This window comes from Molossus molossus, unplaced genomic scaffold, assembly GCF_014108415.1.
Source record: "Molossus molossus isolate mMolMol1 unplaced genomic scaffold, mMolMol1.p scaffold_m16_p_4, whole genome shotgun sequence".
In the NCBI taxonomy this organism is placed as follows: Eukaryota; Metazoa; Chordata; class Mammalia; order Chiroptera; family Molossidae; genus Molossus; species Molossus molossus.
In genome coordinates, this window is record NW_023425377.1 from 91031468 (window position 1) to 91049800 (window position 18333).

At 44.3% G+C, this 18333-nt stretch overlaps 1 protein-coding gene across 1 annotated transcript in view; it reads left to right on the forward strand.

Moving 5' to 3' along the window:
- Positions 1 to 11180: 11180 nt before the first annotated feature.
- Positions 11181 to 18333, forward strand: part of MFAP3L (microfibril associated protein 3 like) — a 40990-nt gene continuing 33837 nt past the window's right edge. Inside the window, exon 1 of the mRNA XM_036282054.1 lies at positions 11181 to 11304. The gene's annotated coding sequence lies outside the window, so the exon portion shown is untranslated. The remainder of the gene's footprint in view (positions 11305 to 18333) is intronic.

An 18333-nucleotide genomic window follows, 5' to 3' on the forward strand; every position in this document is an offset into this window, starting at 1 on the left:
GGATCTTGATGGAGATATATATATATATATATATATATATATATATATATATTTTTTTTTTTTTTTTTTTGGTACGTGCCCCTAGCAGAAAACGAATCTGGGACTCTCTGGTCCGCAGGCCGACACTCCAACCACTGAGCCAAACAGGCCAGGGCTTGATGGATATCTTCAAACAGATGATCTGGTGGCCGATTTGAGCGTTGGAGCGTTGGACTGCAGACCAGAGAGTCCTGGGTTCAGTTCCTGCTAGGGGCACGTACCAAAAAAGTAAAAAGAAATCTTTCTGCCCTGGTTGGTTTGGCTCAGCAGTTAGAGCGTCGGCCTGCAGTTCAGAGAGACCAGGGTTCGGTTCCCGCTAAGGGCACATACCTCGGTTGCAGTTTGTCCCTGGCCCTGGTTGGGTCGTGTGGGTGGCAACCACTCGATGTGTCCCTTCCACGTCGATGTTTCTCTCTTTCTCTCTCTCTCTCTCTCTCTCTCTCTCTCTCTCTCTCTCTCCTTCCCACTCTCTCTGAACAAAACATGAAAAAATGTCCTCAGGTGAGGATGAAAAAAAAAGATTATCTGACTGCCCAGACATTTGTATAGAGACTCTCATTTCATCCCTCCCTTTGGAAATAGATTATATACTCAAACAGGTATGTTAAATTTTATGGGCAATGTAAAGGATTTTCTAGATTAATTTTGACTATATACTAACTTTAGAACCTAACCCTACCTGAGAAGTCACCTCCCCAAATCCCAACTTGATTCTAGCCAAATCCTTATTTATTTGGAAAATACCTACTCAAAATGAAGTCATTGCCTTTCTTCCATATACTTCCTTTCCTAATATAGAAAAGTTTATTTGAAAACTGTATAAATCACTATGAAGTCATATTTTATTCAACAGACATTTAGCAAATACCTACTATGAGCAGGGTAATGCCCTGGACGCAGAGGCTGGTCGTGGTCTCTATCCTCAAGGGGTTTAGCTAGCTTGGGAGTATAGGCAATGTATGTTAAAGGTAGTTTGCATGGTAAGACAATTTTAATGTACCAGATAAAAATAAAATCATTTAATTTGCTGTTTCATAAAATTCTTTAGATGGATTTACAATGTAAAATTCACTATATTTTTATTGTTGCGGATATTTATTCTTACTATAATCCTGTTGCTGAAATTTCATTTATCATGCTCAGTGTTTTTATTAATCTTCCACCATAAATAACTCATGGGATGAGAGTCACTCTCCAGATTGTTTTATGGCTTAAAAACAAAGGGCATCTTGGTTCTTTCATAAATGAACTGTCACAATAAATTATGCAATGTTCCCAAATTGTTACACAAATCTGGCATATTTATTTTATAATAAATTAAAATGTACGCATTGGACTTGATTTTCCCACTTATTTTCAAAATTGGTTTCAGTGGTCCAAAATACCACATCTACTCCATTCTGCAACTCATAAATTCTATGGTTAGTTTCTTGTGATGACATCGAGAGCCCATCACACTGCCGCTCATGTAACATTGCCCAGTTCATCACTTCATCATAGGATAGGAGTGCTGGTGATCTACAGTCATCTTAATGTTTGGGATGACATAGGTTGACAGTTAGTGGAACAAATGAAAAAAGATTCTCATTCTAAATCTATCAGTATGCATTAACAGATATTAAGAATATTGACTCATTTAAAAGTTGCACTCCATTGACAAGAGTATGAAGACAGACATGCCCCCTTCTTAACTTCCTGTTTCCTGTCACTCCACCATCCCACCTCTAGACCTCCCAAGGAATTCATGGCTCTAACTGTGACCCCAGACTGAGCTGCAACTCTGACAGGCCTCCTGGCTTTTGAGAGGCGCTGAAGAGATGCCCAGGGGTAATCCACAGGAGGACAGGTATCTGTAACAGCACCTCAGCACCAGAAAGAAGCAAGTGCTTGGTGAAGCAGAGATGATAAGAAGACAGAGAGGGGAGTCATTTCAGCCCTGATACCAGGCTTCACCCTGGTGCTACCACAAGGAGCTGGACAGTTAGAAGGAAGTTAAGAGCAGTGGCAAATGACCGCTATATTCTCCCATTACCCTCAACCCTGATGGCAGCAGTCAGGGGTCATGAAACAGTTGGAGCCTGGAGCAGGACAGAACACTCCTGATGCAAGGTGGCCTTGGGCACCCGAAGGTCCCAGTACTCTGTGCCTTTGGTCTTCAGCCACTTGGCCCTCCGTCACTAACTGCAGAGAGGTCCACCTAGACCATGGTCTCCCCCTAGATAAAGTGAGAGTCTGGCAGAGCCAGGGGCAGCGGTGTCATTGGGGACAGCTGGGGAGGCTGAGCAAAGATAGCCTACGGAGGGATTTGACAGCACAACAGCCTCTTGGAAGCTGGCAATACTGATTTGCTTAAGTGGAGTCTACAATTAAATGCATCTCACAAATAACAAAAAAAGCTGTATTTTCATACGAACTGCTGATGTCAAAAAGCCGGCGATCCTTCAATTATGTAACTTCTTTGACCTGCCTTTCATATCGCATTTTTAATACTTGGGTGAGATGCCTACTCTTTGAAGGAAAGTCATGCCTGAGTCAGAATCTTACAAGAAATGAATCAATTCACCCATTTAAGCACGTGGTATTTGGGAACTGTCCCGGAAGCCAGGCCAACAGGAATGCCATCTGAGGGTTACAGCCTGAATTCCGACAAGTCTCTCGGATCCGTCTCATTTCCCCGCCGGTCTTCTCATGAGTTTTCCCATAACACGATGAAAGGAAAGCAAATAACACTCTCAAGAGAAATAAATAGCATGCGAGCAAATACAAGTGAAAATAAGAGACAGAGATAGGAAACCAAATAAGATCTTTAGAACCAAAGCACCTAGTACTGAAAACAGCACACATGAATTTCAACACACCAGCAACGCCATGCTGAGCTATTAGTGTAAGGCAGGCTAAGGGGTGTGGTTTTCCCAGGGATGGCTATTTTGCTGCTCTTCTGGAATACGAACACCTTCCAAAGTGGTTTTGGTTCTCCTGCATCCCTGGGGCCCTCAGCAATAGGGGTCCAGTGCTGGGGGAATGACAGGTTTGTATAATGCCTAAAGATGGCAGGCAGTTCTGCTCCAAGCAAACTCATTACCTACCATGTGTCTTATAGGCAATAAGCAATAGTGGAGTTTTAATGTAATAAAATGTAATATTTATGTAACAGTCGAAGATTCCCGAAGACGGGCTGGGTATTCTCCTTTCAAGTGTTGTCCATTTTCAGTAATTAGTGCTACAGGCCAAAGCACACACAGAGAATTGTAAATCACTGGAATCAATCACATCAAGACAGGTCTGCAGAATCCTTTTGTACTGCACTCTGTTTTCTTCCTGTCATCGTGACAGCCCATGTCATTACCCTTATTAGCAATTCTTAGCTGCATTTCTGAGTGACCGTACCCTACTTGGAGCAGCAAATTGTAACTTTTATTCAATTTAAGGAAAACGGCTCACTTAGTTCATAAATACAATCTCACTATTCTTCCAGTTCTAGGGATGGTTAATTTCAAGATACCTTTAAAATTCCTAGAAAAGCAAAAAGGAAGGCTCATTGAAATTAACAGCAGAAAGTCTCTCCCACAATCGAGAACCCATGAACCATGATACTGAAAAACAGACACAAACTCTTCCTTGACCTTGTCCTTCAAAATTTTTCATGCATTTGCCAGATTCATCCACATTTATTATCAGCTTCGCCTTTTTGTCAGCTGACCCAGATCAGGGAGAAACATATTGGTAATAGATCTGAAACACTTCTTCAGAAGGAAAAGCAGAATCAATACCATCCGGACTACGGCCAAAGGCCACTAAAGAGAAGTTGCAGAGCTTATAAATGTCTGCAAAGCAAGTGAGGTCCCAAAGAAGAAACACTAACCCTCAGCCGGATGACTGCAGTTCTGTAACACTGCATGGTCCGTAAGTGAAGGGGCACTATTCATAAGCACTCTCAGCCATATGGAGAATAAACCAAACACACTCACTCCGGTAACTACAGGTAGAAACAGTATCAGTGATGCGGAAGGTGGAAGGCGCAATCATACTGAAGGTGAGCTCATTTTGGACGGTGTCTTTTGTGAGGGGAAAGGAGAGCTTCAATTAGGTAACGTCATTCTTCAGGTTGGCCACAATTATAGGACTATCAAAAGTACATTTTAGCCCAGCCAGTGTGGTTAGTGGTTGAGCGTCAACCCATGCACCAAGAGGTCGCTGGTTCAATTCCTGGTCAGGGCACATGTCCAGGTTGTGGGCCTGATCCCCAGTGGGGGGCATGCAGGAGGCGGCCAATCTATGCTCTCTCTCATCAACATTTCTAGCTCTCTCCCTCTCCCTTCCTTTCCCTCTAGAATTAATAAAGAAAAAAAAATTTTTTTTAAGTACATTTTAGTCCCCACTTCAGTCCTTTCCCATGGTGACAATTCACTAGTAGATGTCCAGTGGGGAGGTGTTCATGCTCCCCACCAAGCGGTCTCTCAGGCCTTTGGACAGCAGCTCCCTGGTCTGCACAAACCTCACCTAGCAGAGGGGAGGCCCGAGGAAGGAAGCCAGACTTCCCCAGACAGCAGGACTTCGTAGCCTCCTAGTGTCCTTCATATCTTACAACAAAAACCAGCTCCTGCCACCTGCTGCCTGGCCAGCACCTCATTCCCATCACTGTTGCCACTGTAAGTCTCCGAAACCCCCAAAAGGGCTCCTACTCCCCTGTCATCCACCTCGCCCTCTGCCCTCCCTGCCTTGGCCACACACCAGGGCTTCTGCCAAGATGTCTGCTGTCACATATATCCACAAGATAAAAAGAAAAAACATAACATTTCCTATCCCCTTAATTCTAGTCCATAACTACCTATAAAAGAGAGAGGCTTGAAAATCACCACCACAGAAAATCACAATTCAACTCTCCGCGTAAACCTTGGACTTTTCTCCTCATGCAGGTGTCTCAGGTTAGTCCTGCTGAGGGGGCAGTGAAGCTGCAGAAGCTCATCTAACTTGGGGGGCCCTCAGTTCTGAGCTATGTTCCCAAGGGGGTGCTGTGGCCTCCCTGTCAAATGTCAGGGCAAAGGGTTGTCCTTGCGGCCACGCTCCTGGAGATCATGTTGGCTTCTTCGGGTGTCTGTTTTCCCACTTGCTGCCCAGTGATTTGTTTTTGTTTGTTTGATTCCTTGCATGACCCAACTTTGACCTCCTGTCCTATGGTGGGAAAGTGGATGTTTGGATCCTTCCCGAGGAAATTATAAACTAAAAGAACAAAACTTCAAGCTACATGCAAGACACAACTTTTCCAGAATCCAAAGTGAAGCCCGTGGGAAGTGAAATGTATACAAAAGTCCCCCTCTCGGAGCCATTCCACTTCCTCAGCCAGGCTCTCCAGGCCTCCTTTCACACCTCTCTCACAAGGAGAGTCCCTCTGCTAACCTTCCTGTGCAAATATCCACCCACTTTCAGGAAGTCCCCACACACAAGAGACTTGGCTGCAATACTCCTCAATGTCCCAGGCTGGGAAACTGCCCAGGAGAGCGGGGCTTTGGCGTGGTCCCAGAGGGAGGTCCAGGAAGGGCGGGCTCCTTCACGCTGGGTCGTCTGCCCATGTGAGTTGCAGGCACAGCCTTTGCTCTCCTGATTTCTGCAGCTGGCTAACTGGTTAGACCACACACATGCACACACACCTCCAAAGGACCGACATCAGTGCTCAATCTGAAGCCATAACAAGGAAGGGAATATTTTCCTAATACTGACTCAGACTTTTTAACAAGCTTTGTGCTCTTCAGCAAAGTCACAAGATGATAGAGAAGCGTCTGCTTCCTTTCATTCCTCCCTCGTCCTCCTTCCTAATTGTGCCCTTTCAGACTCCAAAGAACAAGAAAAAGGCATACGGTAGGGTCACACGCCTGTGATTGTCCTCTTCCAGGAAGGAGGTAAGGTCAGAACCCCCACTGTCCCATCACCCTCTGTCAAAGGAGGCTAAATTTAGGAAAGAGATGCTGGAGAATAACACCAGGCCTACATGAGTCACCCAGTAAAACTCCCCTGTAGGTCACACATGGAAAAACAAGCAGCTCCCTCACCACATACGTATTCGTCTATATTCACCAGGCTCTAATGTTAATAAGCACGGGTGTGAATAACACTTTTAATAAATGGGCCACTATTTTCCCCACCCACCTATATCTTTCTGTTCATGAAAACCAATTTAGGGGCGACTTGAAGTTCTGGACTCGCTGGGGTTTTTGTTTTGTTTTTTCCCTCCCCCTTTTATCCATGTGACTTAAAACCGTGTTTCTCAAGTATGTCGTGTGGAATCAACTGGAGGAGCTGTTAAAATCACTGCCCCTGGACCACTCTATTCAGGAGGTCTGGAATGAATTCATCATTACTGGTTAACCTAAAGGAGGCAGTCAGTCCATCCATGGTTAACTCTGGGTGCTCTCAACAGACAATGGGAACTGGTAGAACCATAAAAATGATGAGCATTCCTAAAAGATTACTCTGCCCTCTCAGAATGCCATACTTCCAACAGAAAGAAAGAAATAAAATCTATTCTAAGACGTAAGCATGCAATTAGGAGGTTATAACTACACCAAGGAAGGAAACGCAATGAGAGAGAACAATGGACTTTGTGATTAATTAGCAATCCAACGCCGAGCTTTGTGCAGCTACAGACAGATAGATAAACACGTGCATCAGACTGGCTCCCTGAAAGCTTCCTGATTTCTAAAGCTAAAGAAAACCTCTGGGTTTAAGACCAAATCTGAGATCTCACATATATTACTCGAAGGAGCATAACCATTCAGCAAGTTATATGTGATGTGGCTTTTCCGGTATTTTTTCTTTTCACTCTATTTACAATTCTCGAGGAGAATTTTAAAAATTAATAAACTTTAAATATTGCATGGATACATATGTCTATTATTCATTTATCAAGTAAAATTTTATTGAGGACTGAGAACAAAGCTACAACGACTGTTGAGAAGAGCCCTTGTTGTCATGCTGCCTACAATGTCATGGAGGAGACAAAGGAAAATGAATCAAGGTTAGGTGTCACAATGGAGGCAAGGTACACCCTTCTTGGTTCCTGTTCCCAGTGGCCCTGAGGGTGTGGGCCAGGGGAGCCCCAAGAGTAGGAGGGGAAGCAGGTCTTCTGATCCAAGTATTGCGGCAAGAATCTGGAGGAGGAGCAGATAGCAAGGATAGGCCCAGAAGCGATAGCATCCAAAGAACAACAAGCAGAAAAACATCTCAACAGGAAAATAGAGGGGACCAGGCCCTGTGCAGAATGGGAGGAACCACGCCATATGGGAAGAGGTAAAGCCCAGAAGCCTGGAGGAAACGTCGGGCGGGGTGGGTTAGGCGACATGTCCCTGATTTTCCACGGACCATATCTGACAAGCGTGTTGATCACAATGAAGTGGGGGATTATGTAGAAAAGATCACAGTGCAGCAAATGGCAACCAGGAGAAAGACTAGGGGGCAAATGAGACATGATATGTGCTTCCAAACTCCTGAACCTGATCATCATTATGCCCTTTGCCTTGAACCTTGAATCTTAAGGTTTTCCTCGAGGTTAATAATGTGGCCTCTGCTTGAAAAGCTAGTAGTGGTTGTGGCCGGTGTGGCTCTGTGGTTTGGCTCTATTCCCTGTCGGGGCACATGCCCAGGTTGTGGGCCAACTCCCCGGTGAGGGGCATGCAGGAGGCACCAATGGTGTTTCTGTCTCTCTCCCTCTCCCTCCCTCTCTCTCTAAAATCAATAAAGAAAATAAATAAGTAAATAAAAGCTAGTAGTTTTGTGATTTACTTTTCTGTAAACCATATGGTGTTTCCTCTGACCAGTTTCTAATAGCATATTGTTTTTTCTCAGTGTAAAATTCTCTGTCCAGCAGCGCAATTTCACCCAGTTTTTGGAAAAAATATTCTTTTCATTATGAAATTAATAAAGCAGCTGTTGTTGTTGTTGTTTTTCAATGGGGACAAGGTATATGATACAGGTGAAGTATTCAAGAAGAGGTCACCTTGGGAAGGTCAGTGGAGACCCAGCCTGAACTGAGTTTTGAAGACAATGTTTGCCAAGGGCTAGACAAGAGGAAAGGACAGAGAGAAGAACTAAAGGAACACAGAGGTGTGATTTTGCATAACAAGTAATTCGAATGCCTAGGATATGGGACACTGGCTAATCTGGAGACAGACACAGGGACCAGTTCGTGCTTGAAATTTAGATTCTATCCTGAAGACACTGTGAATCCATTTAAAGATTTTTAGCAGACATGTTGAAATATAATTTGCTTAAAAAGAAAATCTGTCTGGCCAGGGGCAAGGTAGACAGTGCTAGTGACTAGCTAAATGATGGGGGAAAGGTAGATGGATAAATGTAGGATAACATCCATATTTGTGGTGTGCATAGCTGAGAAGGTGGGGGTCCCAGTAACAAGCTAGGACTTACAGGCAGAAGAGCAACTATACCTCTTGAGTTCTGTTGGGGACATACTGGGTTCAAGTTTTCTGAGGATCATAGCAATTAAGGTATTTGGTAGATTCCATATAAGGATCTGAACTTGGGTAGATGTGTAAAAGAAGTTATGGTTTGGGGCAAAGATAATATTCAAAATATTTACAACTAGTATGGACTAAGACTGACTAATTAGTACAGGTGCCTAATGGACCAGAAAGGTTCCCAACAATAAACAACTAGCACAGCCATACGTGCACACACCAAGTGTACACAACCTTGGTATTGACGGTCATCAGAGTGGATGAGATCCTCAGAGAGATAAGAACGGAAAGGGCCACAGGACAGAACACCTACAATGGGGAGCGGTGCAAAGGAAAACAACCTGGAAGCAAGATGAGAAGGAACTGCCAGGGAGGACACAGAACACTGGGAACCAGAAAGCTTCAGAGGGGGAGGAGAGGTCATATGGACTATTGAAGAGATGTCCACATCCTTTCCAGGCTACACTATGTGTGATGTGCAGAGGCCTGGGCAAATTCAAAAGCAGTGCTCAGAGGTACCAGTGACAATGAAGTCTAAAAGCTCAGGGAAGACGACTCCAGCACAAATTAGGAGGCTACGGGGAAGTACTAAGTAAACGTATTCTTCCCAAGTGGCCTTCCATTAAAGATGGTGTCTCCAGCCGTGCGTAATTTGAACTGGGCTGCACAAGCGAGAGACATTGAAATGGAACCAGCCCTCACTAAGGGCATTTCCTACTGTCACCCCAAACCTCACTGGGCAGCTGTTCCACTGCCCATCTTCCTTCTCCCAGAATAGAACAGACAACTATCCCACTTCTGCCCAGGCTCAATGTAAGGCTTTTTGGATTCCTGAGTTTATCCCAAGCCTGTAAAAATCTCTTCCCCGTAAGCGTTCTCCAGTTCAGTCTTTTCTTCTAGGATTAAAACAGCAAGCTCCCCACACCTGCCTCAAGTGTGTCAAAGGTAGCATGAAAACATTCTGCAGGTTCTCTGAGAATTTGGAAGGAGGGCAGAAGGAGAGTCTGAGAGTGAATGCAGAATAGCCCGAATTTTTAAAAAGGAATATAATACTGCATAATATTTGAGAGTGAGGACAAATATTTAATCTTTGATAAAACAGGCGAAATTTTAGTGTTCGTATGCAACTGTAAAGACAGTTTATTAAATACTTGGGAAAAAAATGAAAGAAGGCTTAGGTTTCCTGAAAGAAAACCAGACTGAAAAGTTCTTAAGAGCTAAAATGTGTTGTTATTCGAAATGCCATAAAACATGACGTTAAAATGTGATTTCTAATTTCAGTGTTTTAGGGGGAAAGCATGCTTGGATTCACCTGTACACCAAATCCCACGCACCGCCCCCAAACGGGCCTCAGCAGGGGTGACCTGTCCATGTGTCCAGGACGTCGCGCACCTCTAGGGCCCTACTTCCACCGGCCTCCTGACCTTCCACGTAGTGATGAGCGGGCACAGCTACAACAACCTTGGGCAACACGATGCAGCCGCTTGCGGCAGCCTGGCACTGCCCAGAGCATGCTCAGTCAGGTCTTGACCCACTTCTGCAGGTCCGAACTCAGGGCAGGGGGTCGGGGGCGCTATTTTGACCTGTTTGTTAGGGACCGAGAGGAGAGAAACTGGGGGTTTCTTAGGCTCCTTTTTCGGTGACAGCAGTTCTGACTCCGTGGCGAAACAAGCCCAGTCTGGCTGCAGCATCCCCAAGCTGCAGTGTATAAACTCCACCTTTCCGGGTTTTGGCAGCAACCGTAGGAGGAGAGGGAGGAACAAGAGGAGTTGGGTAGGTGGAGGCGTGGCCAAGGGGCGGGCCTAGAAGAACCAGGGAAAAGGAGCTTGGTCCTGGCCCGAAATTGATGGTCCCTGGCAAGTCCAAAAAAGAGGGGGGGGGGGGGGGTCGTTTACAGTGCAGGATATTGCAGCCAGTACAGGCGTGTTAGACTAACATCTTATTTACAAAGCACCATATTGCACATTAGAAAAAACCTAGAAACTACAAGTAACCAAAAAATACAGAAATTTTAAACCCCTGGAACTACACCACTCAGAAGCCACCAGTGAACGTCCTGTGTTTTCTTCCAGCCTCTTCTGTGTGGGCTTTAGAACTGACTGCAGAGCTACAGGGAAAGCCTGCGAAGCTTTTGATGGCAAGGTGGCTTGACAGGTGGCCTTGGAGACATGGGTTGTGTGGCTGGCCCAGGGATTGGGTGTGGTTGGTTCTCTTGTGTCCCAGGATGGTACTCTCAGAAACCTGTTCCTGGATGTCCTTGAACAACAGTGCGACTCGATGCTCAGAAAAGTTGCAGGGGAAGCCCTGGTTGTGCCCTGCAAGCTCGAGGGCACCAGAAATAAGTGCTCTCCGCTCCTGCAGTAACCTCGGGTACTGCAGTGGAGCCCCGGGGCATCAAAGTCCTGCCTCAGAGGCTACGCTGACTGAATAGGAGGCTCCCCAGCACACTCAGCCCGTTCCCTCCTCTGCGGGAGGATCCAGGGCGCCCACTGGCCCACCCAACCGCCCAGCGCCCGTGGCTGCTGCGAAAACCCGGCGATGACACCGCGCCCGGTTCCGCGGCTCCGCGCCGCCCGGTGAGCTGCACTGGGCATGCTCAGCACCGGCGGCTTGGGCTCCAGTGGGTGGAAGCGCTGCACTCCCAGCCGCCTGCCCGCGGCGCCGGCATCGCTGCAAGGGGCTGGCGGAGGCGGCTCGTCCGCCTGCCGTCCGTCCGGGAGTGAGGCGCGGCAGCAGCTCTCAGGCTGGCCATGGCGAGGGGTGCACGGCGGCCACCTGAGTGGCGCGGTGGCGTCAGGTTAGCGGGGACGTGGGGAGAGGCTGGGTGGCGATGCGCACGGGTAGCAGGGAGCCCCGCACCCAGTGGGCAGTGGAGTCGTGGCTGCAGCTGTCACCGCGGAACTTTATGGGGCACTTAAGCTGGTGGAACCTGCGACGCAGGCTGCGCGCTGGGAGGCGGGCGAGGTCCAGGCAGTGGGCTCCTGGGGGTCCAGGGATGCTTCAAGATCCCTGCGGGCGGAACCTGGGGACGAATGGATTGGGAACAGCCGCCTCTCAGGCTTATACCATAAGCCTCTAAGGGCTGGAACGCGGTGTCTGCCAGGGGCTGCCTAGGATCCTCCCGGGTCTCCCGGGGGAAGGGGATGCCAAGGTGCCGCGGGCCCTCCACTCCAGGTAGCTCCGGTCACCGTGCCTCAGTTTATCCAAAACAAGGGGTAGGGTGTACTGTCCTGGCCCAGAAGGCCCTGTGTGTGGGTTCTGGGTCCGGAAACGGGAGAGCGCCGTGTCCTGATACTGCAGGAGTAAGGGAAGCTGTGGGTGCCTCCAGCCACCGCCTCGAGACTGGAGCTTTCAGAGTTTGTCGCATTTGACTCCATAGCAAGTTGACATCAAATTGCTTCATGGCGTAGAGAGGGAAACGTGCTTCACCGGCTTTAAAAAAAAAAAAAAAGAGGCAAAGTAATTGCAGAGCTGATTTATTTCACGCTTGACCATTAACTTCCCTTCCCTTCCAAACATTGGAGCTTGCAAGTTGCAGGATTTGTAAAGCAAGCTAGCAAAAAAGAATGTTTTCAGGTCTATTATCTGCTCACACTGTAGAAAATAATCTTTTATGGTTGCATTGCCATTGTTTTTAAGGATACTTGTTACACAAAAGTTTGGTTACTGTAGCAATCTTTATTTTGTGTTAGCTTTACACTAAGACGTTGGGAGGCTAGTGTTGCAGAAGCGCAATGTTTTTTTGTAGTTTTCTCACTTTTGTTTCTAGATGAAACTTTTTTTTCCCCGTTGCTACTATGCTGAACATAGTAAAATTGTTCAAGGTGAAATGCAAGATGAAAGATTTATTTTTAGAAGGGTAAGTTAGAACAATGTAGTTCTACTGGAGTTTTACTTTTATTTTTAAAAAGGCACTTTGTAGATCCAACTGCGGTTTCTACTGTTGGTTCTTCCTAACATATTTAGTACCATTACCATTCCGAACTAGTTCTACCTCTAACTAAAGCTGTATTCTCACGCCTATTTCTTAAGTACCACTTAGTGGGTTTAGTTTTTTTTTTTGTTTTTTTTTTTAAGCTCATTACAAAACTTCTTGTTTGCATTCTTGATAAACCTTAATAGACTTTCGAGGTGCATTGACTTTTCATTGGGTTGTGAATAGTTTTTAATGTTTGTTTTCGCCTGCTGTGGCTCCAGCTGTAATTCCAGCTACCCTGGGTGGTTTCCCTAAATGGGCTCTATGATATGCCTAAACACAATCAAGATTTTATAACAGGAAAGGCCTCAGATGTCCAGACAACAACAATAGCAACAACATGATTTCTGTTTCTACAAGTTAGGCCTATAGTCCTCCATTTAAGCCAAATAGTTTGGTGCTCATTGCTCCTAAACTCATTTCTAAACATAGTTATAGAAAACTTAGACATTTGAAAAACCCAGTACAAATATTGAGAAATTATGCTTCCCTTTTCTATAAATATGCATCAGGTTAAAAATCTGCCATGAATCAATGCATATATGTACAGCTTATCCTGTACAGCAGGTCTGGTGTTCTCAAGCTACACTCCCCAGTAGAAGTTAGTACAGTTAGTACCATCACAACTTTGGGTTTTTTTCCTGATCTAGAGGAAGCAACTAAGCCTTAGCTTCCTGTTTGTGAATGTGAGGTGAAATTTAATACAGATTAATAGGCCCCTTCTGGATCAAAAATCATATACATCTATATCTATATCCATATATATCTATATACACACACACACATATATACACACTCATACATGCACACACACACATTGAAAATGAAATGTATTTTAATAAACACTGGATTTATAATTATTCAAAGTGTATATACATTTTTCTTTTTTCCAGTTAGGAAAGACAATGAAATTTAACAAAAGACATATCTAAACTCCACTCTTAGCTTCAAGAACTCCACATTCTCCTAACCTAAAACTAACAAAATCAACAGGATTTAGATTGAAGAGGGGTTTTATTATTGCTAATGAAGCAAAGTAGATTTTGTATTCAAATTAGGAAACAGGTAATAATTTTTGTTTCTTTTGTACCTATTGGGTTCTCGCAGCTCAACTCCAAGCACATAATTTTTTGTTTTATTTTCATGTCTTTAGATTTCTATACTGTTGAGTATTATTAGTGACATTATATATTCATAGCAAACTATCACCTTTAAAAATATAGTCAAACCACCCGGCTGGTGTGGCTTAGTGAATTGAGAGCATCATCCCATGGACTGAGAGATCCCACTTCGATTCCCAGTCAGGGCACATGTCCAGGTTGTGGGTTCAATCCCCGGTAGGGGACATGAAGGAGGCAGCCAATCAATGCTTCTCTCTCACATCGATGTTTCTATCTCTCAAAATATCATTAAATATATATTTTTAAAAAACCTACCTTCTCTAACATCTCCCATCTTGAACAATTCTGTTCTCAATCAAGTTGTTCACAGAACAAGTCTCTCAGTTGTCAAACAAAACTTTGATTCTCATCCAATAACACTTTCATGCTGTGTGATCAGGCACATGTCTCTCAGGCGACAGAGAATGTGTGAGTATGAGTCAGTTTACTGCTAAACCTCTTGTTGTTAACATCTCAGGAAACTGTGCTGTGAATGTTTTCATGGGTTTTTTTTGTTTGTTTGTTTTTGCTTTTGTTGCTGCTTGTTATGATTAAATACATACAGTAAGTAACCGTGGGTCCTAAGAAGGTTAGTGACAGCAGCAAAATGAAAAGGAAAGTTGTGAGAACAACGATAGAACATTAGACAGAAATAATTGCGAAGCATGATAGAGGTGTACATGTGTCTGATCTGGCTACCAAGTATGGCATGGTGAAAGCAATGATTAGCACAATTTTGAAACGTAAAGAGGCCATTAAGAGTGCTGATGTTGCTAAGGGTGTGAAAGTACTCATGAAACAAGGATCACAGGCAATTGAAAAAGATTAAAATGGAATTATTTGGGGGTCTGGGATGGATTAATTCAATTTACATTATTTCTAATGGGAAAAAAAATGATTTGGTTTTTGAACAAATTGCTTCTCAAACAGTCTTCCTGAAGGAAGAGAACCGAGATTCCATTGTAGATCTTCCCCCACTCATGACTTTAATTTATTCATCTCCTCGTTTGGCTTGCAATTTAAATATCTGAGGCTACATAAACTTGGCTTGATTTGAACTTTCTGTTCTATGTTTTTAATATAAGAACTTCCAGATACTGAAATACCAAATAAATATTGTTGCAAAGTTGCTTTTAACCTCCAACACAGTACAATCAGATTTGTTAGATGAGTGGCTTTTTTTTTTTAAATTTATAAGTCATGTAGATAATATCTGCACCAACTCAACATGTACCCAAGCACTTGAGGTGTGGTCTGTCCTTTTCTAGCAAAGTCCAGATGACATGTAAAACTATGACAGCACTTTGTGACCCATGGCAACTCACACTGACATTTAAAATGGCCTTAGAGCCCTGGCCGGTTTGGCTCAGCGGTTAGAGCGTCGGCCTGCAGTCTGGAGAGACCCGGGTTCGGTTCCCGCTAAGGGCATGTACCTTGGTCGCAGTTTGTCCCCGACCCTGGTTGGTCGTGCGGGTGGCAGCCACTCGATGTGTCCCTTTCACGTCGATGTTTCTCTCTCTCTCTCTGTTCCTCTCTCTCCCTCCCACTCTATCTGAACAAAGAATGAAAAAGTGTCCTCGGGTGAGGATTAAAAAATAAATAAATAAATAAATAAATAAATAAATAAATAAATAAATAAATATAAAAAAAATGGCCTTAGATGCAAATGGTTGGTTTTAAGTGTGTTCTAATGCCTCCCTGGAACGGTTAAAGGATGAAGGGGTTTGGTTAATTCTGTGATGATAACCAGGAAAGAGCTGTCAGAAATCGTTTCTAAATTTTTCTTAAAACAGAAGTCCTGTGAATTTGTTGGTTTTACCTCTGCCTCCACCTGAGGTTTTTACTCATCAAAATATCACACTCAGTTTTCTTCCCCACAATCTTTTATAGTTAGGCCCCTGAGGGTACATAAATGAATAAGACAGTGACTCAGAATTCCGTCAGAGAGGCATGCTTGGAGACAGAGAAATTGTAATGCAAAGTAAGTGCTACAGAAGTGGCTGTACAGAGAACCGAGGAGATTTAGGGTGATCCCTGGGGGGGGGGGGGGGGCTCAGGAAAACAGTGACATTTCCATAGGACTTTAAGGAATGCCTCAGGAATTGGGTAGGAGTCTTCCAAGCAGAGAAGTAGGCTTTCCAGGCATAAGGAACACCATTATGGTAGTTAGAATGCCAGCCACCCCTCCCCTAAAAGATATTCACTTCGGGACTTTGCAGATGTGATTCAGTTGAGGATCTTGAGATGGAGAGAGTTTTCAGGTTTTCCAGTGGGCTCATTATAATCACAAGAGTCCTGATAAGGGAAAGAGGGATGTAGAAGTCAGCATCAAAGTGATGCCACGTAAGAGAGACCTGACCAGCTATTGCTGGCTTTGCAGGTGGGAGGGGTTCACGAACCCAGGACTGAGGGTAGCCTCCAGAATAGCGGTTCTCAACCTGTGTTTGGGGTCGCCTAAGACATAAAAGTAGCAAAATTACAGTTACAATGTAGCAACAAAAATAATTTTATGGTTGGGGGTCACCACAACATGACGAACTGTATTAAAGGGCCGCGGCATCAGGAAGGTTGAGAACCACTGCTCTAGAAGCTGGCACAGGCAAGGCAATGGACGGTCCCCAGAGCTTCCAGAAGCAACACAGCCCTGCCAACTCTTTCATTACCCATTATGACCCACGTTGAACTTCTAACCCACAGAAATGAAAGATAATAAAGTTGTGTGTTCAGTCACCAAGGCTGTGACTTCAGGGCCATAGAAAGGAGCCACAGAAAGCAAATGTGCACCACATACAAAAAGGATTTGGTGTAATGGAATGATCGGCAGGAGAAGGGGAATGAAGTGGTCCTTTCATTGTGAGAAACTCAGTGTCATGCAAAGGAGCTTGGATTTTATCCTATTACAGATAAACAATGAGAAACTAGCAAAGGACTTTTAAACAGGAATGTGCAATAACCAGACTGCTGCGACATTCAGCTTCCTTAAAAAATTTTTTAAAACTGCAACGTATAGCTAAATCTCAAGTTTTACAGGGCACTTGGACAAAGGGTGTCCAACCAGAGGTGGTCAGTGATGATAGAGATCCGGAACCAGCATGTTATATGATTCAGTCCTCTGAAGTGATCTGAAATGACATTTGTAGGCATGTGTGAAATTAATAACTAAAGGAAACTTTTATTCACAGTTCCCAGTAGAAGGACATAGACAGTACAGCAGAGAGGCCAAGGCACATTTGCCTGCTTTGTTTCTGCCTATTGTCCTCTTAGTAGGCAGCTGCTTTGCTGGCTGCATACCATGTAGGCATGAGCAGAGAGCTGCGAAGGCTCAAATTTAACATGGTTAACTTGAGAATGATGTTATGTCATCTGGACCAACTCGGACTAGTTGCTAGTAGCTGATCGTTGTGCTGTGGGCTCAGCTGAGGAGCTGCCGTGATCAATTAGCAATGTTGGCCATGGGCTCCATATTCACCGGCGGATGGGTGACAGCTAAATACTAGATGACCTAACCTCTGTATCTCAATATAAGGAATTTAGTCATTCTTTCCAGATGCATTTATTTGATCTCTTTTATGTCCAAGGGCTTAATATCTGTCCTGTAAAAACATACAGTCCGGTTGAATTGATATATCTGTGTATCTGGGAAACCCAAACGGAAAACATCTTCTACCTTCGTGTTACAAGAGTGGCTTTGAATTGTTAGGAAGAAGCGAGCAAGAGAGAAACAGATTTTTCAGACAGCATTGGTAAAAGAAGCCCCAGGCTGGCAAAACCTGACACTGTAAGACTTGATTAAGATTTATATTAATGAAAGCAAAACCATATATCTGTATTGTGTAGCTTCCGTTTGCATAACTTTATAAGATTTTTACCCAAACTTCCCTATATAATGATGCAATGATTATTGTTTTCTACTGCAAAGGAAGAGCTCAGTGTAAACTGTTCCTCTTTTTTGAATCTCTTCTGCCTTTGTCTCTGGGACACATGCCTTAGATGTGTTTATTTTTATTTTTTTAATTTATTTTTATTTTTTTGGTGCTCTTTCTCTGTTTGTCTTTCCAGTTTCCTGAGGCTCTAACCTTCATCTTCTCCTTTAATGGCCACTTTGTCCTTTCCAGGCAATTAAATGTTTCCTCATGACTGTTGGTCACCCATACACCAATGTCTCCAAATCTCTATCTTCAGATAAGCCTCTCTCATCTATTCATTAATTAATTCATCGATTCATTCAACAAATATTGGTAACCTGAGAGCTTATACACTAGTGGAGGGATAGATGTGCAAAGGACAGTTGCTGTGAAAATGTGAAGTTATGGGTAAAGGTCAGTGAGAAAAGGCATGTTGGGGGCTCCCTGGGGTGTCCTGGAGGGCTTTTGAACCATGACTTGAAAGCTAGGGGTTCATCAGATGTGCAAGGTTATGGAAAGCAGCATGGTGAAAGGCACAGAGGTTCTGGGGGGCTTCAAGGAGTTCAAGAAAGGGAACATGATGGGGGCAGGGACAGGATGTTCCAGAGATGAGGTTCAAGAGTCCAGTCATGAAGGATCGTGTATGCCAAGGACTTAATAGTTTTATGCTACTGACAAAATGAAGACATGGACTATGTTTTAAGTCATATCTTTTAGAGTCAGCTGACCTCTGCAATGACATGGCATACAGACTAGGGAGCAGGCAAGACTAGCTGCCTGTCAAC